The sequence below is a fragment of the Schistocerca gregaria genome, chromosome 1, assembly GCF_023897955.1.
Source record: "Schistocerca gregaria isolate iqSchGreg1 chromosome 1, iqSchGreg1.2, whole genome shotgun sequence".
Lineage (NCBI taxonomy): Eukaryota > Metazoa > Arthropoda > Insecta > Orthoptera > Acrididae > Schistocerca > Schistocerca gregaria.
Window position 1 is genome coordinate 1,119,100,250 of NC_064920.1, and position 23,483 is coordinate 1,119,123,732.

Sequence of the window (23,483 nt, forward strand, 5' to 3'; positions counted from 1 at the left end):
ATATATATCTCGAGGGACCACAAATTACATCATATTCATCCAGCATTTGAGAAAGAGGGTACTTAGCGACTTTCAACAACTTTAAATTTTCTGTCAAGTCTTCTCGAAACTTTCCCAGTGCTTATACCCCGTCCCCTAACACACACACACACACACACACACACACACACACATCCACCCACTCACACAACCACCCACCCACCCACACACACACACACACACACACACACACACACACACACACACAGAGAGAGAGAGAGAGAGAGAGAGAGAGAGAGAGAGAGAGAGAGAGAAACACAATACTAAAATGAAAACAGTTTATCGCTTACTAGTTTATAACCGTTCGTTCACTAAAAGCTCAGTATCATATTCCTTATGAGAAATATGAAATTGGTATTGTACTTAGTTTTCTTATGTATAATTTTCCTTTTCCAACCTTCGTTAGTTTACTCGAATATATTAATGGAAAAATTAAATGCACTTGTACTTTGTAACGTACCCAAAATGTAAATTACAAAATTGTTGCCATAATATCTTGCACGAAATTATGTTCTTAAATTACAATTTAAAGACTTTACTTTTGTAGCTTCCAATACCTCAAAACTATTTATGTGAAAATTCTGACTACTTTTAAGTAAAACAAACGTTTTAACATTCTGTATCCTTAATTTTCATGTCTACATATTTATTTCTCAATACAGTCACCCTGAAAGTGAACACATTTCTGCCAGTGAGAGACCAGTTTCTTGACGCCGTCGCTATAGAAGGGTTGAACTTGTTGACGGAGCCAGAGAGCATCGTCACTCTCAAAGCTAAATCCTTGAAGCTACTGTTTGAGTTCTGTTAACAGATGAATATCGTATGGGGCCAAGTTGCTGTTGTATGTAGGATCACCGTTGACAGTAGGCCCAAGTCGTATATTTGTTAGACATGTGTCTACGCTGTAAATTGGTCTTGATTGTTCTGTTGAAGCAGAGGGTGTTCCATGTATGGCCGAACTCTTGGAGTTCGAAACTCGATTACAGTACGCTGTTTCTCACTCATCGAAATTCATCGTAGTGCCAAAGTAACTGCTATACGCATGCGTATTCAAATACAGAGAAATGAAAGCAGGCAGAATACGCCGCTGCCCTCCGTAACGCTGTTCAGGACAACAAGTGTCTGGTGCAGTTGCTACACCGATTACTGTGGCTACAATGGCAGGTTATCAAGATTTAAATGAGTTTGAACGTGTTGTTATAGTCGGCGCACGAGCATTCGGACATAGCAATCTCCAAGGTAGCTATGAATTGAGGATTTCCCCGTACTATCATTTCACATGTGAACCGTGAATATCAGGAATCCGGTAAATCATCATATACCCTACATCGCTGCGGCCGGAAGAAGATCCTCCAAGAAAGGGACCAACGACTACTGAAGAGGATCATTCATCGTGACAGAAGTGCAATTCATCCACAAATAGCTCTAGATTTCAATGCTGGGCCATCAGCAAGTGTCAGCTGGCGATCTATTCGACGAAACATAATCGATATGGGCTTTAGAAGCCCAAGGCCTACTCGTGTACCCTCGATGACTGCACGACGCAAAGCTTTGGGCCTCGCCTGGGCCCGTCAGCACCGACATGGGACTGTTGATGACTGGTAACATGTGGTCTCGTCGGACGAGTCTCGCTTCAAATTGTATCAAGCGGATGGGCATGTACCGGTATCGAGATAACCTCATGAATGCATGGACCTGCATGCAGGGGACTGTTGAAGCTAGTGGAGGCTCTATAATGGTGTGGAGCGTGTGCAGTTGGAGTAATACGGGACCCCTGACACGTCTAGATACGACTCTGACGGGTGACATGTACGAAAGCATCCTGTCTGATAACCAGCATCCATGCATGTCCATTATGCATTCCGACGGACTTGGTCAATTCCAGCAGGACAATGCGACGCCCCACACGTCCAGAATTGAAACAGGGTTGCTCCAGGGACTCTCTTCTGAGCTTAAACTCTTCCGATGGCCACCGGACTCCCAGACATGCACATTATTCAGCTTATCTGGTATGCCTTGCAACTTGCGATTCAGAAGAGATCTTCACGTCATCGTACTCTTATGAATTTATGGACAGCCGTGAAGGATTCATGGTGTCAATTTCCTCCAGCACTACTTCAGACATTAGTCGAGTCCACGCCGCGTCGTCTCGCGAAATTCCTGCGTGCTCGTGGGGCCGGACACGATATTAGGCAGGTGTGCCAGTTTCTTTGGCTCTGCAGTGTAGTCACGTTATGCATTGCCATGTTACACATTACACGCTAAAATTCTAAGCCCGTTGGCGGCAGAGAACTGATAATATATAGGCATGAGGCTTAATGATAAGGAATGTTAATAACGATTGTTTTATTTAAACAGCTTTAAGGATCTTCATATATGAGGTTGGAGGCATTACTTTTCAGCACTCTCTCGTTCAATTGCTACGATCATCTCTAAAATAAACAGTTTGACACTATTCACTGGTATTTTACATGAATGTATGAAGAGGTTACTATTTTCTGGTTTCCGTGTCGAGTTTTGACTTTTTATTAGCTTGTGGGTGAGTAATTTGAGACTAACGAAGGCAGAGTACTCTCTAAGACACAGACACAGAGACAGACACAGACGAAAGAACGTAGCACCACGAAGGAATTATCCGAATGGAACGGAACTCACTACATGTAAGGTATCGTATGTATACAGACAAAATTATTATTAATTCTAAAAATTTTGGATTATTTATTCAAGAGAAGGAGCTTCACAAACTGAGCAAGTCAGTAACGCGTTGGTCCTTATGGAAACTATGGAAACAGTAATTCGGATTGCCGATAAGGGATTGAGTTGTTGGATTATCTCCTCCCGAGGGACGTCGTGCCAAACTCTGCACAATTGGTGGGTTAGATCGTCAAAATCTCGAACTGGTTGGAGCGCTCTGCCCATAATGATCTACGTATTCTCAGTTGGGGAGAGACACGACGATGTTACGGTCAAAGGTGGGGTTGGGCAAGTGCAAAGACAAGCAGTAGAAACTCTCGCCATGTGTGTGTGTAGGCATTATCTTGCTGAAATGCATATTAGGGTGGCTTTCCACGAAATGCTGCAAAACGGACCGTAGAATATCGTTCAAGTACTGCTGTGCAGTAAGGGAATCGCGGATGACCACCAAAGGGGTCCTGCTATGAAATAAAATAGCACCCCAGACCATCATTCCTGGCCGTCTAACCATATGACAGGCCACCGTCGGGCTGGTAACGCACCGCTGCCCGGGGCGGCGTTTACAGATATATCCTCGTTGGTCATCGGGGCTCACTTCGAAGCAGTACACATCACTGGAAGCAAATCTACTCCAGTCAATGACTTTCCAAGCTGAATGTGCCCGTCAGTACAACAAAGAGTTTGTTGGGGTGCTGACGTCAATGGTAGCCGGTGCAGTATGCGCTGTGAGCTTAGCTCTCTCTGTTACTCGCCTAGCAATGATCCTTCTGGTCACTTAAGCTCTAGTTGTTCATCAGATCGCTGATAATAATGAATCCTGACGACTGCTCGGCAGTCGACTTCTGTCTACGCCGACCGCTTCCTTTGTGACCTTTTTTTCGGCTATGGTTCACCAATTCTTGCCAACATCGTTAAACAGTGTCAGCGCTCTTAATCAAATGTTGAGTAATTCACCGATTTCTGCAAGTGGAGTCTCTAAGTCCATCTACTCGTCCTTTCGCAAATGCTGACAACGTATATTGTTCACGCGCCTCTTCACGAGACACATATACTGTTCAACGGAGTACACCGAATGAAATTGGCAAAGGACCAATGCTCTGGTGTCGACATAATTCTTACTTATTTTTGTTGCCAGCTGCGCGGCGAAACTGCGCTACAGCGTCACACAAACAAATGGTTCAAATGCCTCTGAGCACTATGGGACTTAACTGCTGTGGTCATCAGTCCCCTAGAACTTAGAACTACTTAAACCTAACTAACCTAACGACATCACACACATCCATGCCCGAGGCAGGATTCGAACCCGCGACCGTAGCGACAGCGTCACACATTCGTCCATCGCCCGCCAAAGTTTTCAGTTTTGCGTTTTCCGTCGGTACCTGTATGAACATCAGTTAGCGACCGATTTGCATAGCTTCATCGTGGTGCCTCGTCTTTTCACCTTAGAGTGTAACTAGTGTTTTACATTTTCGTCCCTGAAGGTTTTGCATGTTTAACGTCACATATTTAAGAAATTAATTCATTTGTAAGGTAATCAGGGAGAGGATCAGAGGTAGTAACATGTCTGGAAGGAGGTTGCATTATATGATGCACTTATTAGAGCGGTTGAACCATCTCTCCACGTACAAAATTACAGAGGTTGTTGAGGGATATTTTGGCATAAGGAACACAGTCTCTGGAGGACCGTTACCGAGTTATTGTATTTCACATCGTTTCTTGTCTCAACTGCCGCCCGCGGTGGTCTCGCGGTTCTAGGCGAGCAGTCCGAAACCGTGCGACTGCTGTGGTCGCAGGTTCGAATCCTGCCTCGGGCATGGCTGTGTGTGATGTCCTTAGGTTAGTTAGGTTTAAGTAGTTCTAAGTTCTAGGGGACTGATGACCACAGCAGTTGAGTCCCATAGTGCTCAGAGCTGAGAGAGTCTTGTCTCAATTAGCTATTTATCAGTATTGTACTGAAATTAATGCACATTAGCGCTGATGTCGACGGTATGCGCTCAGGGTACCTGCTGTTGATAACTCTAATGGCCTCCTTATCTCACTGCCTCAAGTTTGTATTCAGTACTGCACGGTTCTGTATACGATTTTGCGTCAGTGTTAACAATGTATTAAGAATGATACGTAACAGTTTTCTCGATGAATTGGTCGATATGCATCTCGTGTGTCGGTTCGTTGAATACAATGGAAGAGCGACTCAGTCGCGTCATAATAAGCTACTTCCACAACGATGGCAATCGCATCACAGCACTTCTGTGGACGGTGATTGTTGTACTGCTCTGTGTTGTGCTTTGTACGTTTTGGTTCTTGCGTACAGTTGTCTTCACCACTGTGGAGAAATTTTTAAAGAAACAAGCGGAATTGTGGAACAGACTGAAAAAATTATGCCTTATACACTGTAATGAGCTGCTGGCGACCATGCATCCCATACGCCAAATTACTCAGAATGTATCTCCAGTTTCTGAGGCTTTCTCGCTGGAGTCTGTAACAATACAGCTATCATTACAATTCTTAACAATATCTTTATTAACAGAGTTGCTAAATTTTGATCAGCTCTTTATACATCATAATTTTGAACAGTGGCAGTAGGCACTGCTGAAGCAGTGGTCTGCTGTTATCGAAAGAGCTCTGAGAGGTTTTTGTATCGAGTTTGTAACGATACAGGTGTCATTACAAGACTGAACAATGTTTTAAAAAAATTAACAGACTTAATTCCGATCAGGTAAATTGTTCGTATTTGAACATTGTAACTTTGAAATGTAACAGTTGGCACCGCAGAAGCAGTGGTCCAGTGTTGATGAAAGAGGCACCGTATCAGCAATGCCCAAAAGCTCATCCCATATACCGGCTGCAGTGAAGCACTTTGGTGGCAAAAACAGACAACCAGCCTAAGTTACGCATTTAGTAAACTAGTGAACCACATCTTGTCGAAATCAGGGTCACTCTGGATAATGGAGACGAAATCATCTTCCAAAACCTTCACGTACCGTGGTTCGCCAGTCACTGTGGCATCAAGGAATATCGCACCGGTTATTCCGTTCAAATGGTTCAAATTACTCTAAGCACTATTGGACTTAACATCTGATGTCATCAGTCCCCTAGACTTACAACTACTTAAACCTAAGGACATCACACACATCCATGGCAGAGGCAGGATTCGAACATGCGACCATAGCAGAAGCACCGTTCTGGACTGAAGCGCCCAGAACCGCTCGGGATTGTTCCGTTACTGGACAGTGTGCACCATACAGTCACCCACTGAGGGTGAAGAAACTTCTCTATAGCGAAATGCGGATCCTCAGACCGCGAAATGCGCCAATTTTGCGTATTGACGAACCCAAACAAATGAAAGTGGGCTTCATCAACATAGCGCTTCCGCATGCGCATACTAACGTCAAGCGGTGAAACGTGTAGTTTGAACGTCTTAAGGCTGATGAAGTTAAGACGATTTTGCTTAATACAGTTCAGTAACTGTGACGGCCGGTGCGGCGGAGCGGTTCTGGGCGCTTCAGTCTGGAACCGCGCGACCGCTACGGTCCCAGTTTCGAATCCTGCCTCGGGTGTAGATTTGTGTGATGTCCTTAGGTTGGTTAGGTTTAAGTAGTTCTAAGTTCTAGTGGACTGATGACCTCAGATGTTAAGTCCTATAGTGCTCATAGACATTTGAACCATTTAGTAATTGTCACTCTGACATGTGAGGACTGGGGCAAAACCACTTGTAAGAAGCTCATCCTAAACCTGGAACGTTTTTTACCGAATTTTACGCACATATTAGTTACTCTCTTAATAACCATGGGAGTAGGAACCATCAGCATCCTGTTGTGGAGACTGTTAAAACGTGATGAGGGAAAGGAAAGGAGGAGAAAGACAGTGAGAGGGAAGGAAGAAATGGAAACAGATACAATGGGGGAGGGGGGGGGGGGGGAGCGAGATGGTGAAGAAAGAGAGGGGAGAAAGAGGGGAATTAACGGAGAGAGAGGACAGGAGTAGATGGACACAGAGTGGAATGAGGAAATGGACAGACAGGAGGAAAAAGAGATAGGCAGAGACTGGGGGAAGCAGGAGATGAAGAGAGATGGGATGGAGGAAGTGTGTAACAGCGAAAATGCAAGTTGCATGACACGTGCTACCGATATATAAATATTTTTGCTGAATTTTATGTAAATATGTGCAATTTAAATGCTTTCTTTTAATAAGTAAGGCCATTACTTCACTGTATGTGTAAATTTAGGTGGAAGTCTGTTAACATTTCATTGTATTTGTCTGTGTCTTAGTGTGAAATTTATAAGCTTTGGGAAAAAGCCAAAGCAATTGTTATTTGCATCGATTAGTCATGATATTAGCAGTGCTTGTGCAATGTAAAATCGTTGGGTAGGGAGTTGTTGCGTGGAGCGTGCCGAGATAAAGAGACAGGGTCAAGCGCTTGCAGTAGAGAGATAAATTAATCATCAACGATATATGCGAATTCCCTGATGTTAAAAGGACTTGGAAGAGCAATTGACCGGAATGAATAGTGTCTTGAAAGGAGGATGAAAGATGAACATCAACATAAGCAAAGCGAAGATAATGGAATGTAGTCGAATTAAGTCGGGTGATGCTGAGAGAATTAGATTAGGAAATGAGACACTTAAAGTAGCAAAGGAGTTTTGCTATTTGGGGAGCAAAATAACCGATTATGGTCAAAGTAGAGAGGATATAAAATGTATACTGGTAATGGCAAGCAAAGCGTTTCTGAAGAAGAGAAATTTGTTAACATCGAGCATAGATTTAAGTGTCAGGAAGTCATTTCTGAAAGTGTTTGTTTGGAGTGTAGCCATGTATGGAAGCGAAACTTGGACGATAAATAGTTTGGACAAGAAGAGAATAGAAGCCTTCGAAATGTGGTGCTACAGAAGAATGCTGAAGATTAGATGGATAGATCACATAACTAATGAGGAAGTACTGAATCGGATTGGGGAGAAGAGACGTTTGTGGCACAACTTGACCAGAAGAAGGGATCGGTTGGTAGGACATGTTCTGAGGCATCAAGGGATCAGCAATTTAGTATTGGAGGGCAGCGTGGAGGGTACAAATCGTAGAGGGAGACCAAGAGATGACTACACTAAGCAGATTCAGAAGGATGTAGGTTGCAGTAGGTACTGGGAGATGAAGAAGCTTGCACAGGACAGAGTAGCATGGAGAGCTACATCAAACCAGTCTCAGGGCTGAAGACCACAACAACAACAACATCTTTGACAGTCTGACAATGCACATGCAGTTTATTGATTATATGAAAGTAGAAAATTTGTGCTGATTCAAAGCTGTCAAACAAGGTTTGAAGAAGAATAAAATGCCACTACCACAAGACAGCTAATGTAGAAAATATATTTCTATTTAGGCTCGTTGCATTCTCCCCGTACAAAATACAAAGGCTTCGAGATGTATCTGCTGCATGACCGTCTATTAAACCTGAAAAGAACAAAATGCCGCAAAAGTTAGCCCTTTTTCCACATGCGGCTCTTTCGGGTTGAGAAGTGAAAGGAAGTATGTTCAAAGTTCCATTAAATTGGTAACTTCAGCAGACAGCAGAATTGCATTGTAAAAAATGTAGCAGCAAATGCAATAGGACTCGCGATGTCTTATCTACGGTGCGCGACACTTACCGTGACACTACTAGCTGTCATCTAGCTAGAGCGCCTCCAGAAGTCGACAACAGTTCCTCCAGAACTTCCGCATTCCACAGTGCTGTAATATAATCCATATGGCCGGATCTAGACTTCTGAGAGTCATACAGTTACACCTTTTCTTTTGCACTACAGGACGTTTTCAACCAACAGATAGTGCAATAAAGTAGCTCAACTGGAAAGGAACACTTCCTATTTAAATTTCTGCATCCTACACTGTTGGAAGTTGTGTCTAGGTAGCAGTTACGTGATTTTATTTCGGTGATTACAAAATAGAGTTGAATGTATGCACTGAGTAGCCGAGGCAGCTAGTTAATGTCGATTCGGTCTACCAAGTAAATCGATGTACTGAACATGCTGCAAACCCCTACAGGGAGTCTGTGTGTCAGAATTCTTCTCGAGTGCGCTGCAACGGTGTTATGAAAGAAAACGAGTCATACAGAAAAGGCTATGGTGGTCTGTTGGATTGGTGATAGGTTCCTATGATGATGGTCTGGATTCGATTCCAACTTCTGTTGATTATTTTTAATAGGGAGAGACACATTCTAATCTCTTCTGGCTACGCCAAGTGAAGGACGTATAATGGCACTGTGGTATGAAATTGACATTGAACATGATATTCCTTCTCTACCATGTACACGTAAGTTTGAACCACAATAATGTCAGGAGTGGCGAAATGTGGGAACTGTATCGCCAGTAACCTTTCTTATACTAGTTATTTATTTCTAGTGACGTAACAAACGCTATGTAGGGTCACAGGACCCTTATTCCATCTTTTATTTGAGCTTCTGTATGTCGATAAAATTGGTTCTGAACTTGGAATGCCACTCAGACCGCCCTTAACGTAGAATTCCATCCCTTCGTGTTAATACAGCTCGACTACAATTTGTGGTTTGTTCAAAAATGCAGATTCCTCAACATCTCCACATATTGCGCGTGAATGGGTTCGAATCCTGGCCTGGCACTAAAGTTTTCAGTAGGCGGCGTTCACACTGCCGGCCGGGCCGAGCCTGGCCGTGCCGCCGCCCGCTTTGATATCAGACACATGCGGCGTTCACACTGGCGGCCGGGCCGCGCCGACACGGTGTGAGCCTCCCGGAGCCGAGCTGGCGACATCCCGAGTGTTTAATATTGCCGGCGCGAGCCGACCGCAGGCGCGACCCTGTGGAGCAGCACTACAGCTTCTGCAGTACACGCATCACACGTCTCCCTTCTGCTTTCATCACAAGTGTGACTGCACACGTCTTTTATTTTAAGATGTTACCTCACATTTCACAATCAGTGAGGAAAAATTACGTTTATTATAATGATACATGCGAAATTACTTTCATTTCATTTATTTAATGTACCGCATTTACATGCATTTACAACAATTGCTTGTCAGCGATCGCGGCATTGCCGCCACTGAATAGTTCACATTTACTTGTAAACGGAGGCAGATATGAGTGTCACTGAGGGACGGAAATGTGTCCCTACCAGATGACAATGAATGCTGTGGCACGTTACTATAAGCTGTTGTGTGTGACATCTTTCTGCGACGTTCTTACTTTAATGAATGCAGAATAACATATACATGACATTAACTTGTGTCCATCAATTTGGTATCAGATATTCGGCAAGTACGACAGTAATTATGCTGTTTCCACATTATGGAACGACGCAACCAAGGAGTGTGTTTCAGATAGTACACACAAATATAAATTATTTTCCTTTATAGTTTTATTTGCTTTATTTACAGTGAAATGAGATACACAAAAATACAGTAAATAGCTAAGTACTTTCAATTCCAAAATTTATTTTTGAAACGTTTTTGAATTATTTTAAGTTGCATTTTTAACGAAATATTCAGTAAAAGTGTTCCTGACAGTTTTCTAACGTAATGTGGAATTTCTGTTGAACGTGGCACCAGCTGTCTGCATATCAGCATTGTTACAAAACTTTTCACCTGTAACATTGCATCCTTCTCTGTCAATGACAATATTAGGAAGTAGACAAATGCACTTAAACTATGTGATCAGCTAACTCAATGGATGTTTCAATTTCCTTCCTCAGTAGTCTCCATTTATTGGTCATTATACCAAATGCACATTCAACAATTTGCTCTGGAATGCATATCATTGTATAGAATCTTCTCGTTGTCGAAATTTCTGCGAGGAAAAGGTCTCATCAAATTCTCTAATAAGGGGTAAGCTTCATCTCCCAAAATGACGTACGGTAGCTCCTGACACATTCCTTCAAGTCTTGTTGGTGGCGGTAATAACAGCTCCTCATTTGTAAGTTTCTTATATAACATACTTTCTTTAAACACGCCTTCATCAGACTGTTTACCTTAGGCACCAACAGCTACAGCTATAAATTTGTAATTTGCATCAGCAACTGCTTGGAGTGCAATCGAATAATTCTGTTTGTAATTGTAAAACATGCTGCCAGAAACTTTAGGACATTGGACACGTATGTGCTTCCCGTCTATACATCCAACACAGTTTGGAAATCCCCATCTCGTATGCATTTCACTAGCAATTTCTTTAAATCGAGAAACAGTTGGCGTTGGTAAATGAATGGGAGCAAGTGACTCCCATATGGCCATACAAACGTCTTTCACCACCACTGATACGGTGGACACTCCTAATCGGAATGACGACGCTAGTGCATGAAAGGAGATGCCAGTGGACAGATATCTGAGAAAAAAATCGTAAAATGTGTTACTCAAGTGTGGTGTTGGACGAAGTTTTTATAGTTTTGTTTGGACAGTAGATACTTACTTAGTCCATGTCATTTCACAGTTATACAACAATAAATAAATAAAGAGACATGGCCGTACAATATTCTTTCCATTAAAATAATGAAATGGGAATGCAAAGACCTGAGAGACAGTTACAGAAAATAACTTGTATGACTTGGCAAAATGTCATGTGATCCAGGGAATAGTATATTAAAATGCAGTTCCACTCGGGCTTTGTTCTGTCACATGATTTTCCTAAGTTCCATGAGCTATGCACGTTCCTTATCAGTGGAAATAGAACCACTGAGTCAAAGGGCATTATCTCAAAACTCTTAGCCTGTCAATCTGCCTATATTACAAGGTAATGAAAAGAATTCTGTGAGGTCATCAGTGGCTCCACATGATGAACCATCACCACTGCCAAGCACATCATGAAGAAAAAAGAAGAAAGAAGTTGGAAAATTCGGAAAGAGTATTTCTGAGATTCTTCGTTGAAGGCACAGGACTCCCATAAACTCTCTTCCCCTCTGAGGTGAGCGTTTGTGAAATTTGTAATACAAAAGCATGACTACAATTATTTGGAGGTAGTGAATGCTGCAGAAAGCTCTACTGCAAACCAATTATACACAAGGTTTCTTCTGCTGTTATACTTCTGCCAAAATTTGTGTTCTGTTTCGAAATTTTGTCTTGAATGTTCTGCAGCACATACTGAAATGCATTATGATTCATTCTGTAATATGAATAAAATTTTTCAGGATAGTATTCAAACTCTTCATGTAAAGAAAAAAAACTCTCCTAAATGTCTGTCGCTATTTATGGGCTAAATCCATAACCTCTTAGTTTTCTGTACTTCAAACCTCGAAGAGTTACTGCAGAGTCAAAATAATACCAATAAAAGAGTGAAGACATTGTTCTACACGACAGTACAGACTAGCTAAAGGAGAGCAACTGTTGACTGCAGCTGCGTTTTCTACTGACTTGCTTGTCAGCTGTCTAAGGGTGAGGATTTTTATAAATTTATTTATTTGACCTCCGGCAACTAACAGCCATTTAGCCAAAGAGTGGGGATTACCTTGACAGTGCAGCGTAGCCGGCCAAGGAAGAAAAAAAAAAACCAATGAAGAACAATGAAACGCACATCTGTGTCGATCTACAGTAGTTTCATTAACTCTCCATTATTTTTTCTGTCAAAGTAGACAACGAGACTACAGAATTGCGCTTCAGTTTCTGCAGTAAACGTATCACAAATCTCCAGTTTGTTTATGTGATTAGTTTTACACCAAAATTTATCAGACCTATCTCATTGACACTTCTACCTGTACATGTACAGACATTGATCCTTTAGTGAAAAGCAATAAGTAATATTCCGCGATGTTTAAATAAAATGGCAACGAAATATAAATTTGTCAATTTATATTTAGTCAAAAACGGAAGTTCATTAGGATGCCACAGTTGTAAGAAATACAATGTTTCTTACTTAGCTGCCCTCCGTAATCGCCGTAATCGCGCGAACTCCGTGGCTTGCGGACGCGACACTGACGCCACTGAATAGCTCGCATTACTTGTGACCAGAGACAGATATCAGTATCATTATCATTTCAAAAACTTTTTGGTATTTTTACCTACATTTCATTCGTAACAATGTATGGTCTAAAACGGATCTAACAATAAACTACCCGCTACATAGCTTTTTCACTACAAGATTTGTAAATCAAGTGCACAACGTTGACAAATAGCATGTTTCTTACTTAGCTGCCCTCCGTAATCGCCGTAATCGCGCGAACTCCGTGGCTTGCGGACGCGACACTGACGCCACTGAATAGCTCGCATTACTTGTGACCAGAGACAGATATCAGTATCATTATCATTTCAAAAACTTTTTGGTATTTTTACGTACATTTCATTCGTAACAATGTATGGGCTAAAACGGATCTCACAATAAACTACCCGCTACATAGCTTTTTCACTACAAGATTTGTAAATCAAGTGCACAACGTTGACAAATAGCATCATTTCACAATGACTGTTACGAAATATGGAAAGATAAATGATTCAACACAAAGCTGAGGTGTTACACTACCACGTGTACAAAAATAAGATTTTTTAGCCGCATACTTTCTTCAAAATCGGTTGGGAAGCGTTACGAAACTAAGAAATCCTGCGAAACGAAAAGTAGACTTTTTCTTTTTTCAAGACGTAAGTAATGCTTCTAAGGAAAAAATAAGTTCATAAAACGATGTGGCGAAGTCTCATATACCGCTAAGAATTTTTAAAACATGAAAATCGGAGAAGTGGATTTTCCTCCATTTCGCCGGCCCGGCCCGGCCGGCAGTGTGAACGCAGCCTTGTGAATTATCAAGCTGCAGCATGAGAACACCTGTTTGCTGGTGGATAATAATTTAGATTTTTAGTGCATTTTCATTCGTTGTCAACACTAACGACATCTGACGGTTTTGACTCCCAGTGAGACACAGGACTATTTGAGAGATCGCTGTAAGTTCCAGACTGTTTTTCCGAGCTGCTGGTGGAAAAAAAATTCGGTAGCTGACGTCTCTTTGTGTGTTGTCAACAACGGTATGTGTGGGGTTCGAGTCCCAGTCAGCACTCAACTCTTCGTCATATTATTTCTAGTTCAAACATGCTCACATGTTTGCTGCTGATGTAACAAGCCCGTATTTAACGTTCGTTTTCTCTACAATATAACAGCTATAGGTTCTGGGTTGGAGTCCTGGAAAGCAAAAAATTAAGGTATAGTCTCGTCATTTCAGTTAAAACATCTAGCTATTGCCGAGAAAATCCGATATGTCACAGTTAATTGTGCTTCGATAACAATCCGATTAGGTTCTGGGTTCGAATCCCTGTCCAACATAAAACCCTACCTCACGGCATTTCAAGTAAGTTACCTGCGAAGAAGCAATATTTAATATCTCTCGTAGTTCGTTAACAGGGACAATAGATGCTGGGTAGGAATTCGCGTCTGTTAAAAATGTTTACGTTATGTAATTTAAAGTTGATATTTGCTAACTGATACTGTCTGAAATCGGGGTATATCGCTCTCTGTATGCCTACTCAGGAACGACTGATAGATTCCATCAGTCACGAAATATTAGTCTACATGACCTGGGTTTGAATCCATATGCTGAACGAGACGGTTCGTCGTGTCATTTGAAGTTCATACATATTCTCAACTAGCTGCTCGTGAATAACGAAAATTTTTAATGTCATTTTGTGTTAAATAACAAGTACAGTATGTTACTTTGAAGAATAAATCATGAATACGACGAACTTACTAGGGGCATTACCTATCTGACGTTATAATGAGAATGGTAACATTTCAGGTATGTCATTTATTTCAATAAATGTGAGCTTACAAGCCTTAAGTACAGTCATATCTGTGATACGGTGTTCCCTGATATTTGTAGTATCGTGGTATTACTTTACATTTTGAGTTATTGCATTACAGAGCCGAGTTTTCTAGGGGTGACTTGTTGGAGCCATTTTCAATAGTCAAACGACTGTACCAAGAAGCGATTAGTGGACCTGCTTGCCAGCTGCGTTATGTGGGTAGCATGCGAATCATGCGAAATGCAATTCAGGTTGTTCGGATACTTTTGAGCACGACTGTACACACTCTCAATTGTGTACTCATTCCACTCTACAAGTCCTAGAAGTTTGTAACGAGAGCTTCCGAATATTCTGTACAGAAACAATTAAGGATACAGGGTTCCTATTACTGGTGGAAAAGTCGAAATTTTTCATGACTTTATTACATTCTTGAGTATTTCCTGATTAATGATACATACATTATAGTGTTTTAAATGAATAATGACCTACATATACCAAATTTTAAAGTTACGGTCATGTATTCCGTCATGCCCCCCTTATTTCTGATACAGAAACCAGTATTATTTTAAAAATAACTGTGAACATTCTGTTTCCAGCTAATATACATACGTACATTGCATATTTTGGTAACATTGCAGGCTTCTAGTGTTTGTAAATGATTATCTTTGCTCGTATTTACTTCCCTTTCGCTGAAGCAGTTTGTTGCCCAAGTGCTACATATATATGTGGAAGTACATATCCTTTAGTGTGCAATATATACGAACTATGCCACGCATCAAGAGGATAAATGGAAATTACATGGTAAACAGTTCACAAACAAAGCAACCCACACTGTTAAAAGTTACCGATGTATCAGTTCTTCAGGGAAGAAGCTTGCACACGGCACGCCTCCTGGTTATTAAAATTTTTGTGTTATCAATGACGATATTTGTGATGGATTTGTTGTTTTTCATGTGGGCATCTTATCTTAATTGATAAAGGAAATGGCGGAATGTAAGCAGTCTGATGGTGTATGCCGTCTGGAAATAACTGAACAACGAAGTAGCAGGAAGGGTTTAGCTCAATAGTAGTTGTTCTGTGTAGATACTGCAATAAAACTACCTCGAAAATGATTTCGAATATTGTGCATACTTCATATGATGTGAATTTGAAGTTAGGGTATGCAATGCGTGCAATAGGGAAAGAAAAGAGGCTGCTCAAACGTTTTGTGGTTTTATGGACCTTCCTCCTCCTCCCAATAGGTTCAGCAAGTACATAAAAATACTTTTAGGTGTCCTGAAGGTTGTGACTAAAGCATATATGAAACGTGCAATAGAAGAAACTGTATATATTAGTAGAACCAGGAACATTGTTCTGGCACTTGATGGGACATGGCAACGTCTAGGACAACGTTCCTTGAATGATACTGTAAATGCTATTTCTCAGGAGAATGGAAGAGTTGTTAATGTTGAGGCTTATCTAAGTACTGCAACACCTGCCATGGTAACATTGAAGTATATATTGAACATAAATGTTCTAGGTATTATAGTGGTTACAGTGGAGGTATGGAGTGTGATGGAGCTCTAAAAATATTTCAGAGGTCGCTGCCCGTTTATAACGTTAGATATACGAAGTACCTATGCGATGGGGATTCTAAAGCTTTCAATAAAATTAATGAGTTCAATGTTTATGGTGATACCTTGGCAACAAAACTGAAATTCTGTGAACATTGAAAAAGGGGATGGGTGCTAGACTGAGTAAGCTACGAAGAGAAATGAAAGGAATGTAGCCATCTGATGGAAAATCTCAGCCTGGATGAGGCAGATTGACAGATACTGAAATAGACCATCTTCAGAGATATTATGGACTGGCAATTAGACGAATTGAAACTCTGAATGGTGTTATAGCAAAGAGAAAAGCTGTAAGGGTTACTTACTTTCATACGTTGTCTACATATGACCACCCTGTTCGTGGAACTTTGCCCTAAAGGAGCAGATTCTTGGTGGAAAAGAAAGTGGTCAAATATACCATCATAAGCATTTTTTTGCCTGAGCGTGTTATGAATGTAACAAAACCAATTTTTAGAGACCTGAGTGACCCTGTTTTGTTTAGTAAATGTCTTCATGGTGGCACTCAGAATACAAATGAACGTTTCAATCATTGCATATGGGAAAGGTCATCCAAGAATGTTTATGTAGAACCAAATACATTAAAAGTTGGTGTCATATATGCAGTGACACGTTTCAATGATGGATTGATAGGACGGTTGGAAGTCCTGAGAAATTTAGGCATAAAATGTGGCTCTAATATGGAAGATCAATTGCTTATGTATTAGAGACAACGAGTGCATGAAGCTGAAGGATACGCTCATCAAGTTACCAAAGAAGCAGAAAGTGTTAAAAGGAATGCCAAGAGGAAGGTAGAAGATGAAGAAATACTGCAACATGAAGACCATGCTTCAGGAATGTTCTGAGGCACAGTTTAATTGGACTCATATCTTCATTTGCAATTTCCCACACGTTGTATTTTTCAGGATTCAGGTAAAAATATTTGCTAAAGTTTATAAAGTATTGCTCTAATTTTTTTCTGTAACTTGCAGTAGTCCATAGACCTAAGCTTTATTGCAGAATCAACTAAATTATAGGAAAATTTGCATTTTATTTGGAACAAATTAAAAATTTAAATGTAAAATGTGATGTTTTTTCTCCTTGTAATATACATAATGGTGAAATTGAATAGATCTAGTACCTCAGCCATCGTGTCATGCATCTCTGGTAAAAATTTGAACTCTTTCAAATGTATAACATGGATTAAATGGTACCTTAATATGAGAAAGCATTTTGGGAAAAAAATATACCATAAATTTTTTGTAATTTTTTTTAATAACCCTAAGCTGGTTCAAATATATTCTAAATAGTTCTAACTTGTTTAGAAAGTGTGCTTCATTACCTGATATCAACAAAAAATCTGTGAAACGTATACATTATAAACAGTACCTGAACGTAATAGGTGTTGATTTTTACATAATATTGAGGCATAAAAGTACCCTGTACCCTAAAGGAACGACGGAAGACGTACAAAATGGTGCAAGCACGTTCATTATTGTGCCCTTGCCGACTTTGTGTAGCTTGAAGTGTACTATGAGTGTCAAAACTGAGGAAAGTAGTATTTTGGTAATAGGGGAGAGGAAATTGTGTTTCCCCCCACCCCCGTCCCCTTCCAGACTAAAACATCGATCCGCGTCTGGTGGTGGTGTCACTCCATTAACACGCAGCGTAGACACAGGTATGTACGGAGATGAGACAGACGGGCAGCAGGTAGCTCGGCTGGCTGTGTGCGCGTCGCTGATGGGACACGCGCCGGGACGGGGGGGGGGGGGGGGGGGCGGCAGGTACGCGCCGCTAATTTGCGAGCCCAGCGGATCGCGGACGGCGTGTCCAAGAGGGCGCCGCCCGCCGCCGCCCACCTCTGCTGACGGCACCAGCGCCGCCGTCAGCGGCAGCGCCGACGCCGCCTAATTGGCCTCCTGAGGGCGGCGGCCGCTATCAGCGGCGGACGTGATTGCGTGGCCCGGCGCGCGACGTGGGGTCCTGCCCGTCAGATGGCCGATATCGCCTGCCGCGTTGCAGCCGGAGCGACAGCAGGCCAGCGGCGAGTGCACGAACCTCGCGACGGAAACAACAGAACGAAGAACTCGATTCACTCGGTTGTCGGGAAACGATCGACTCATTGGATATAGTTTCACGCATGAACCGTCCGTTCATTATTTTGATGAAACTATTGTATGCGGGCAACCGAATGAAAACAATCAGCTTAAAACGTTTGTAATTTTACGCACCGGCCGAATCACCCATTGATTCTTTAGAGTGAAACCAGCCTATAGTAAGAACCGAATGAGAACAATCGACTCATTTGGTTGTTATACTTAAACTATTGAAATATTCATTTATTATTTTGAGCTGAACCATTCTGTGATAGCAACTGAATGAAAATAATCAACTCATTCGTTTGTAGATATATGTATCACTTAATTTTGTACTCGTTCTTTTGAGTGCAATCACTCTAAGCGAAGATCATTTGCAATGGAATTTTTTGGATTTCATGATGAGGTCCCACACTCCGAGACGCGCAGGGGACGATGCGGGAGACCCGCACCGCCGTACTAGGCAAGTTCCTAGTAGAGGTGGTTTGCCTTTGCCTTCCTCCGACCTAATGAATGATGATAGCGAAGACGACTCAACACCACTCAGTCATCACGAGGCAGGAAAAATCCATAACCCCGCCGGGAATCGAACGCGGAACCCCGCGCGCAGGAACCAAGAACGGTGCCACAAGACCACCAGCTGCTGACAGTTTTATGAGCAGACTGTATTATTCATTCATTCTGTTGAGTGGAGCTGTTTGACTGAAACCAATTGAGACCGATTGAAAGTAATGGACCAATTTGGTTCTTGTTTTGCGTATAGATAATTTATTAACGTTCTCTGCTTAGCCATGCAAGATAACACCATGCCCTTTTACTCCATTAGTATCTAATTGTTTTTTTCTTTTTGGTTCAAATGGCTCTGAGCACTATGGGACTTAACTTCTAAGGTCATCAGTCCCCTTTAACTTAGAACTACTTAAACCTAACTAACCTAAGGATATCACACACATCCATGCCCGGGGCAGGATTCAAACCTGCGACCGTCTTGGTCGCGCGGTTCAAGAGTGTGGCGCCTAGAACCGCTCGGCCACACTGGCCGGCTTTTCTTTTTGTAGACAATCTGATGATGCCCCGAAAGAGCCAAAGGTATCATTGACATTAAACTATTTCGCAACCGAGACTGTTTCGTTCTGAAACACTTTTAAGCCGATGGCTGTAACAGCCTGCCACGATGGAATAGGAAAATTTATTCATTGCTTTGAGTGAAACCGTCGTATGGGAGAACCAAAAAGAGAACAATCAACTCATTTCGTTGTTGTTTTGTGTATTAGTCATTAATCCTTTTGAGTGAAATCATGATGTTAAAAAAAAACGAACGAGAACGATGTACTCATTCAGTTGTAGGTTTACAAATTCGACCAATTGTTCATTTATTGTGTGTGTGTGTGTTTGAGGTTTACGGGCGCTAAACAGCGTTCATTTATTGTTATGATTGAAACAATTCTTCGTTAGCAACCGAAATGCAGACAGTCAGCTCGTCCCTCTGGACCTTTACGTTTACTTTGGAGTATTCAATAATTGTCCTCAGTGCAACTATTCTGTGGGACTGCAGAATCTACACAATCGGAGCAGTCCATTATTGGGAAACAATTGACTCTTTAGTTTGTAGTTTTAGGCATTGGTTGAATTATTGGTGCATTTTTTTATGAAATCAGTTTGTGGGAGCAACCGAACGAATACTATCGATTCAGTCTTCCTAAGCAAGCGTATCATTTGGACATTTCAAAAATGGCTCTGAGCGCTATGGGACTTAATTGCTGAGGTCATCAGCCCCTAGAACTTAGAACTACTCAAACCTAACAAACCTAAGGACATCACACACATCCATGCCCGAGTCGGGATTCGAACCTGCGACGTAGTGGTCGCGCAGTTCCAGACTGTAGCGCCTAGAACCGCTCGGCAACTGAGGCTGGCATTTGGACAGTTGGTTCACTGTTTTGACTGAAACCAATATGTGGGAGCAACCGAATTTAAACAGCGATTCAGTCGGGTCTAATTACACGCCTCCGCAGGATAACTATTCATTCATTTCTTTCAAGTGAAACTAGCCTGTGGGAACAAACAAACGGAAAAAGCCGAGGAATCCGGCGCATTCGATTCTGAGGGGAAACATTTGACGATTTTTCCATTGCTGATTCACTGTTGTTCAATGCACTTAGTTATTATATCTCGTCACTATTACTGTCTCTCAAAAAAATTATTTTTTATTCAGTGGGAATTAACGAGCTTTAGATTAGTTTTTCGTCCATGTTTACGAAAAGGCGTTTTGCTAATAGTGAACTTTGCGTCTGGATCAGAATGCCGAAACATTTAGAGGCGTGAGAAAGGGAAAAAATCACGTGAATCGAGAGGAAGTCATCCTCAAGGTAATATAGTACTTGCAATGATGATTCATATTATGAAACGTTATTAATTAAATGAAGTAAAAGAAAATTAACGAATAACGATAAATGTTGCATTTTCAGTTTGTTGTTGTAGTGGTTTCCAGTCCTGAGACTGGTTTGATGCAGCTCTCCATGCTACTCTATCCTGTGCAAGCTTCTTCATTTCCCAGTACCTGCTGCAGCATACATCCTACTGAATCTGCTTAGTGTATTCATCTGGGTCCCTCAATGATTTTTACCCTCCACACTGCCCTCCAGTACCAAATTGGTGATTATTTGCTGCCTCAGAACATGTCCAACCAACCGATCCCTTCTTCTGGTCAAGATGTGCCACAAACTTCTCTTCTCTCCAATTATATTCAGTACCTCCTCATTACTTATGTGATCTACCCATCTAATCATCAGCATTCTTTTGCAGCACCATATTTCGAATGCTTCTATTCTCTTATTGTCTAAGCTATTTATCGTCCATGTGTCACTTCCATACATGGCTACACGCCATACAAATACTTTCAGAAACGACTTCCTGACACTTAAATCGTTACTCGATGTTAACAACTTTCTCTTCTTCAGAAACGCTTTGCTTGCATTACCAGTCTACATTTTATATCCTCGCTACTTCGACCATCATCAGTTCTTTTTCTCCCCAAATAGCAAAACTCCTTTACTACTTTAAGTGTCAGATTTGCTAATCAGATTCCCTCAGCATCACCCGACTTAATTCGACTACATTCCGTTATCCTAGTTTTGGTTTTGTTTATGTTCATCTTATACCCTCCTTTCAAGACACTGTCCATTCCATTCAACTGCTCTTCCAAGTCCTTTGCTGTCACTGACAGAATTACAATGTCATCGGCGAACCTCAAATTTTTTGTTTTTTTCCATTGATTTTAATACCTACTCCGAACTATTCTTTTGTTTCCTTTATTGCTTGCTCAATATACAGATTGAATAACATCGGGGAGAGGCTACAATCCTGTCTCACTCTCTTCCCAACCACTGCTTCCCTTTCACACCCCTCGACTCTTATAACTGCCATCTGGTTTCTGTACAAATTGTAAATAGCGTTTCGCTCCCTGTATTTTACCCCTGCCACCTTAAGAATTTGAAAGAGAGTATTCCAGTCGACATTGTCAAAAGCTTTCTCTATGTCTACAAATGCTAGAAACGTAGGTTTACCTTTCCTTAATCTTTCTTCTAAGATACGTCGTAGGGTCAGTATTGCCTCACGTGTTTCTACATTTCTACAGAATCCAAACTGATCTTCGTCGAGGTTAGCTTCTACCAGTTATTCCATTCGTCTGTAAAGAATTCGCGTTAGTATTTTGCAGCTGTGACTTATTAAACTGATAGTTTGGTAATTTTCACATCTGTCAACACTTGCTTTCTTTGGGATTGGAATTATTATATTCCTCTTGAAGTCTGAGGGAATTTCGCCTGTCTCCTACATCTTGTTCACCAGATGGTAGAGTTTTGTCAGGACTGTCTCTCCCAAGGCTGTCCACTCCCGGGGTTTTGTTTCAACTTAGGTCTTTCCGTGCTCTCTCAAACTCTTCACGCAGTATCATATCTCCCATTCCATCTTCATCTATCTCCTCTTCCATTTCCATAATATTGCTCTCAAGAACATCGCCCCTGTATAGACCCTGTATATACTCCTTCCACTCTTCTGCTTTCGCTTCTTTGCTTAGAGCTGGGTTTCCATCTTAGCTATTGATATTCATGCAAGTTTTTCTCTTTTCTCGAAAGGTCTCTTTAATTTTTCTGTAGGCAGCATCTATCTTACCCCTCATGAGATAAGCCTCTACATCCTTACATTTATCCTCCAGCCATCCCTGTTTAGCCATTTAGCACTTCGTGTCGATCTCATTTTTGAGACGTTTGTATTCCTTTTTGCCTGCTTCATTTACTGTATTTTTGTATTTTTCCTTTATCAATTAAATTCAGTATCTCTTTTGTTACCCAAGGATTTCTAATAGACCTCGCCTGTTTTCCTACTTGATCCTCCTCTACCTTCACTATTTCATTCCTCAAGGCTACCCATTCTTGTTCTATTGTATTTATTTCCCCCAGTCCTGTGAATTGTTCCCTTATGCTCTCCCTGAAACTCTGTACAATCTCTGGTTCTTTCAGTTTATGCAGATACCATCTCTTTAATTTCCCACGTCTTTGCAGTTTCTTCAGTTTTAATCTACAGTCCATAAGCAATAGATTGTGGTCAGAGTCCGCATCTGCCCCTGGAAATGTCTTACAATTTAAAATATCGTTCTTAAATCTCTGTCTAATCATTACATAAATTTTCTGAAACCTTCTAGTATATTCAGGGTTCTCCCATGTATTCAACCTTCTTTCATGATTCCTGAACCAAGTGTTAGCAAAGATTCTATCAGACGGCTTCCTCTTGCATTTCTTAGCCCCAATCCATATTCACCTACTACGTTTCCTTCCTTTCTTTTTCCTACTGTCAATTTCCAGTCACCCATGACTATAAAAATTTTCATCTCCGTTCACTACCTGAATAACTTCTTATTTCATACATTTCATCAATTTCTTCGTCATCTGCAGAGCTAGTTGGCATATAAACTTGTACAACTGTAGTAGGCGTGGGCTTCGTGTCTGTCTTGGCCAAAATAATGCGTTCATTATGCTGATTGTGGTAGCTTACCAGCACTCCTATTTTTTATTCATTATTAAACCTACTCCTGCATTAATCATATTTGATTTTGTACTTATAACCGTATATTCACCTGACCAGAAGTCTTGTTCCTTGTTCCACCGAACTTCACTAATTCCCACTATATCTAACTTCAACCTATCCATTTCCATTTTTTAATTTTCTAACCTACCTGTTCGATTTAGGGATCTGACATTCCACGCTCCGATCCGTAGAAGGCCAGTTTTCTTTCTCTTGATAACGACGTCCTCTCGAGTAGTCCCCGCCCGGAGATCCGAATGGG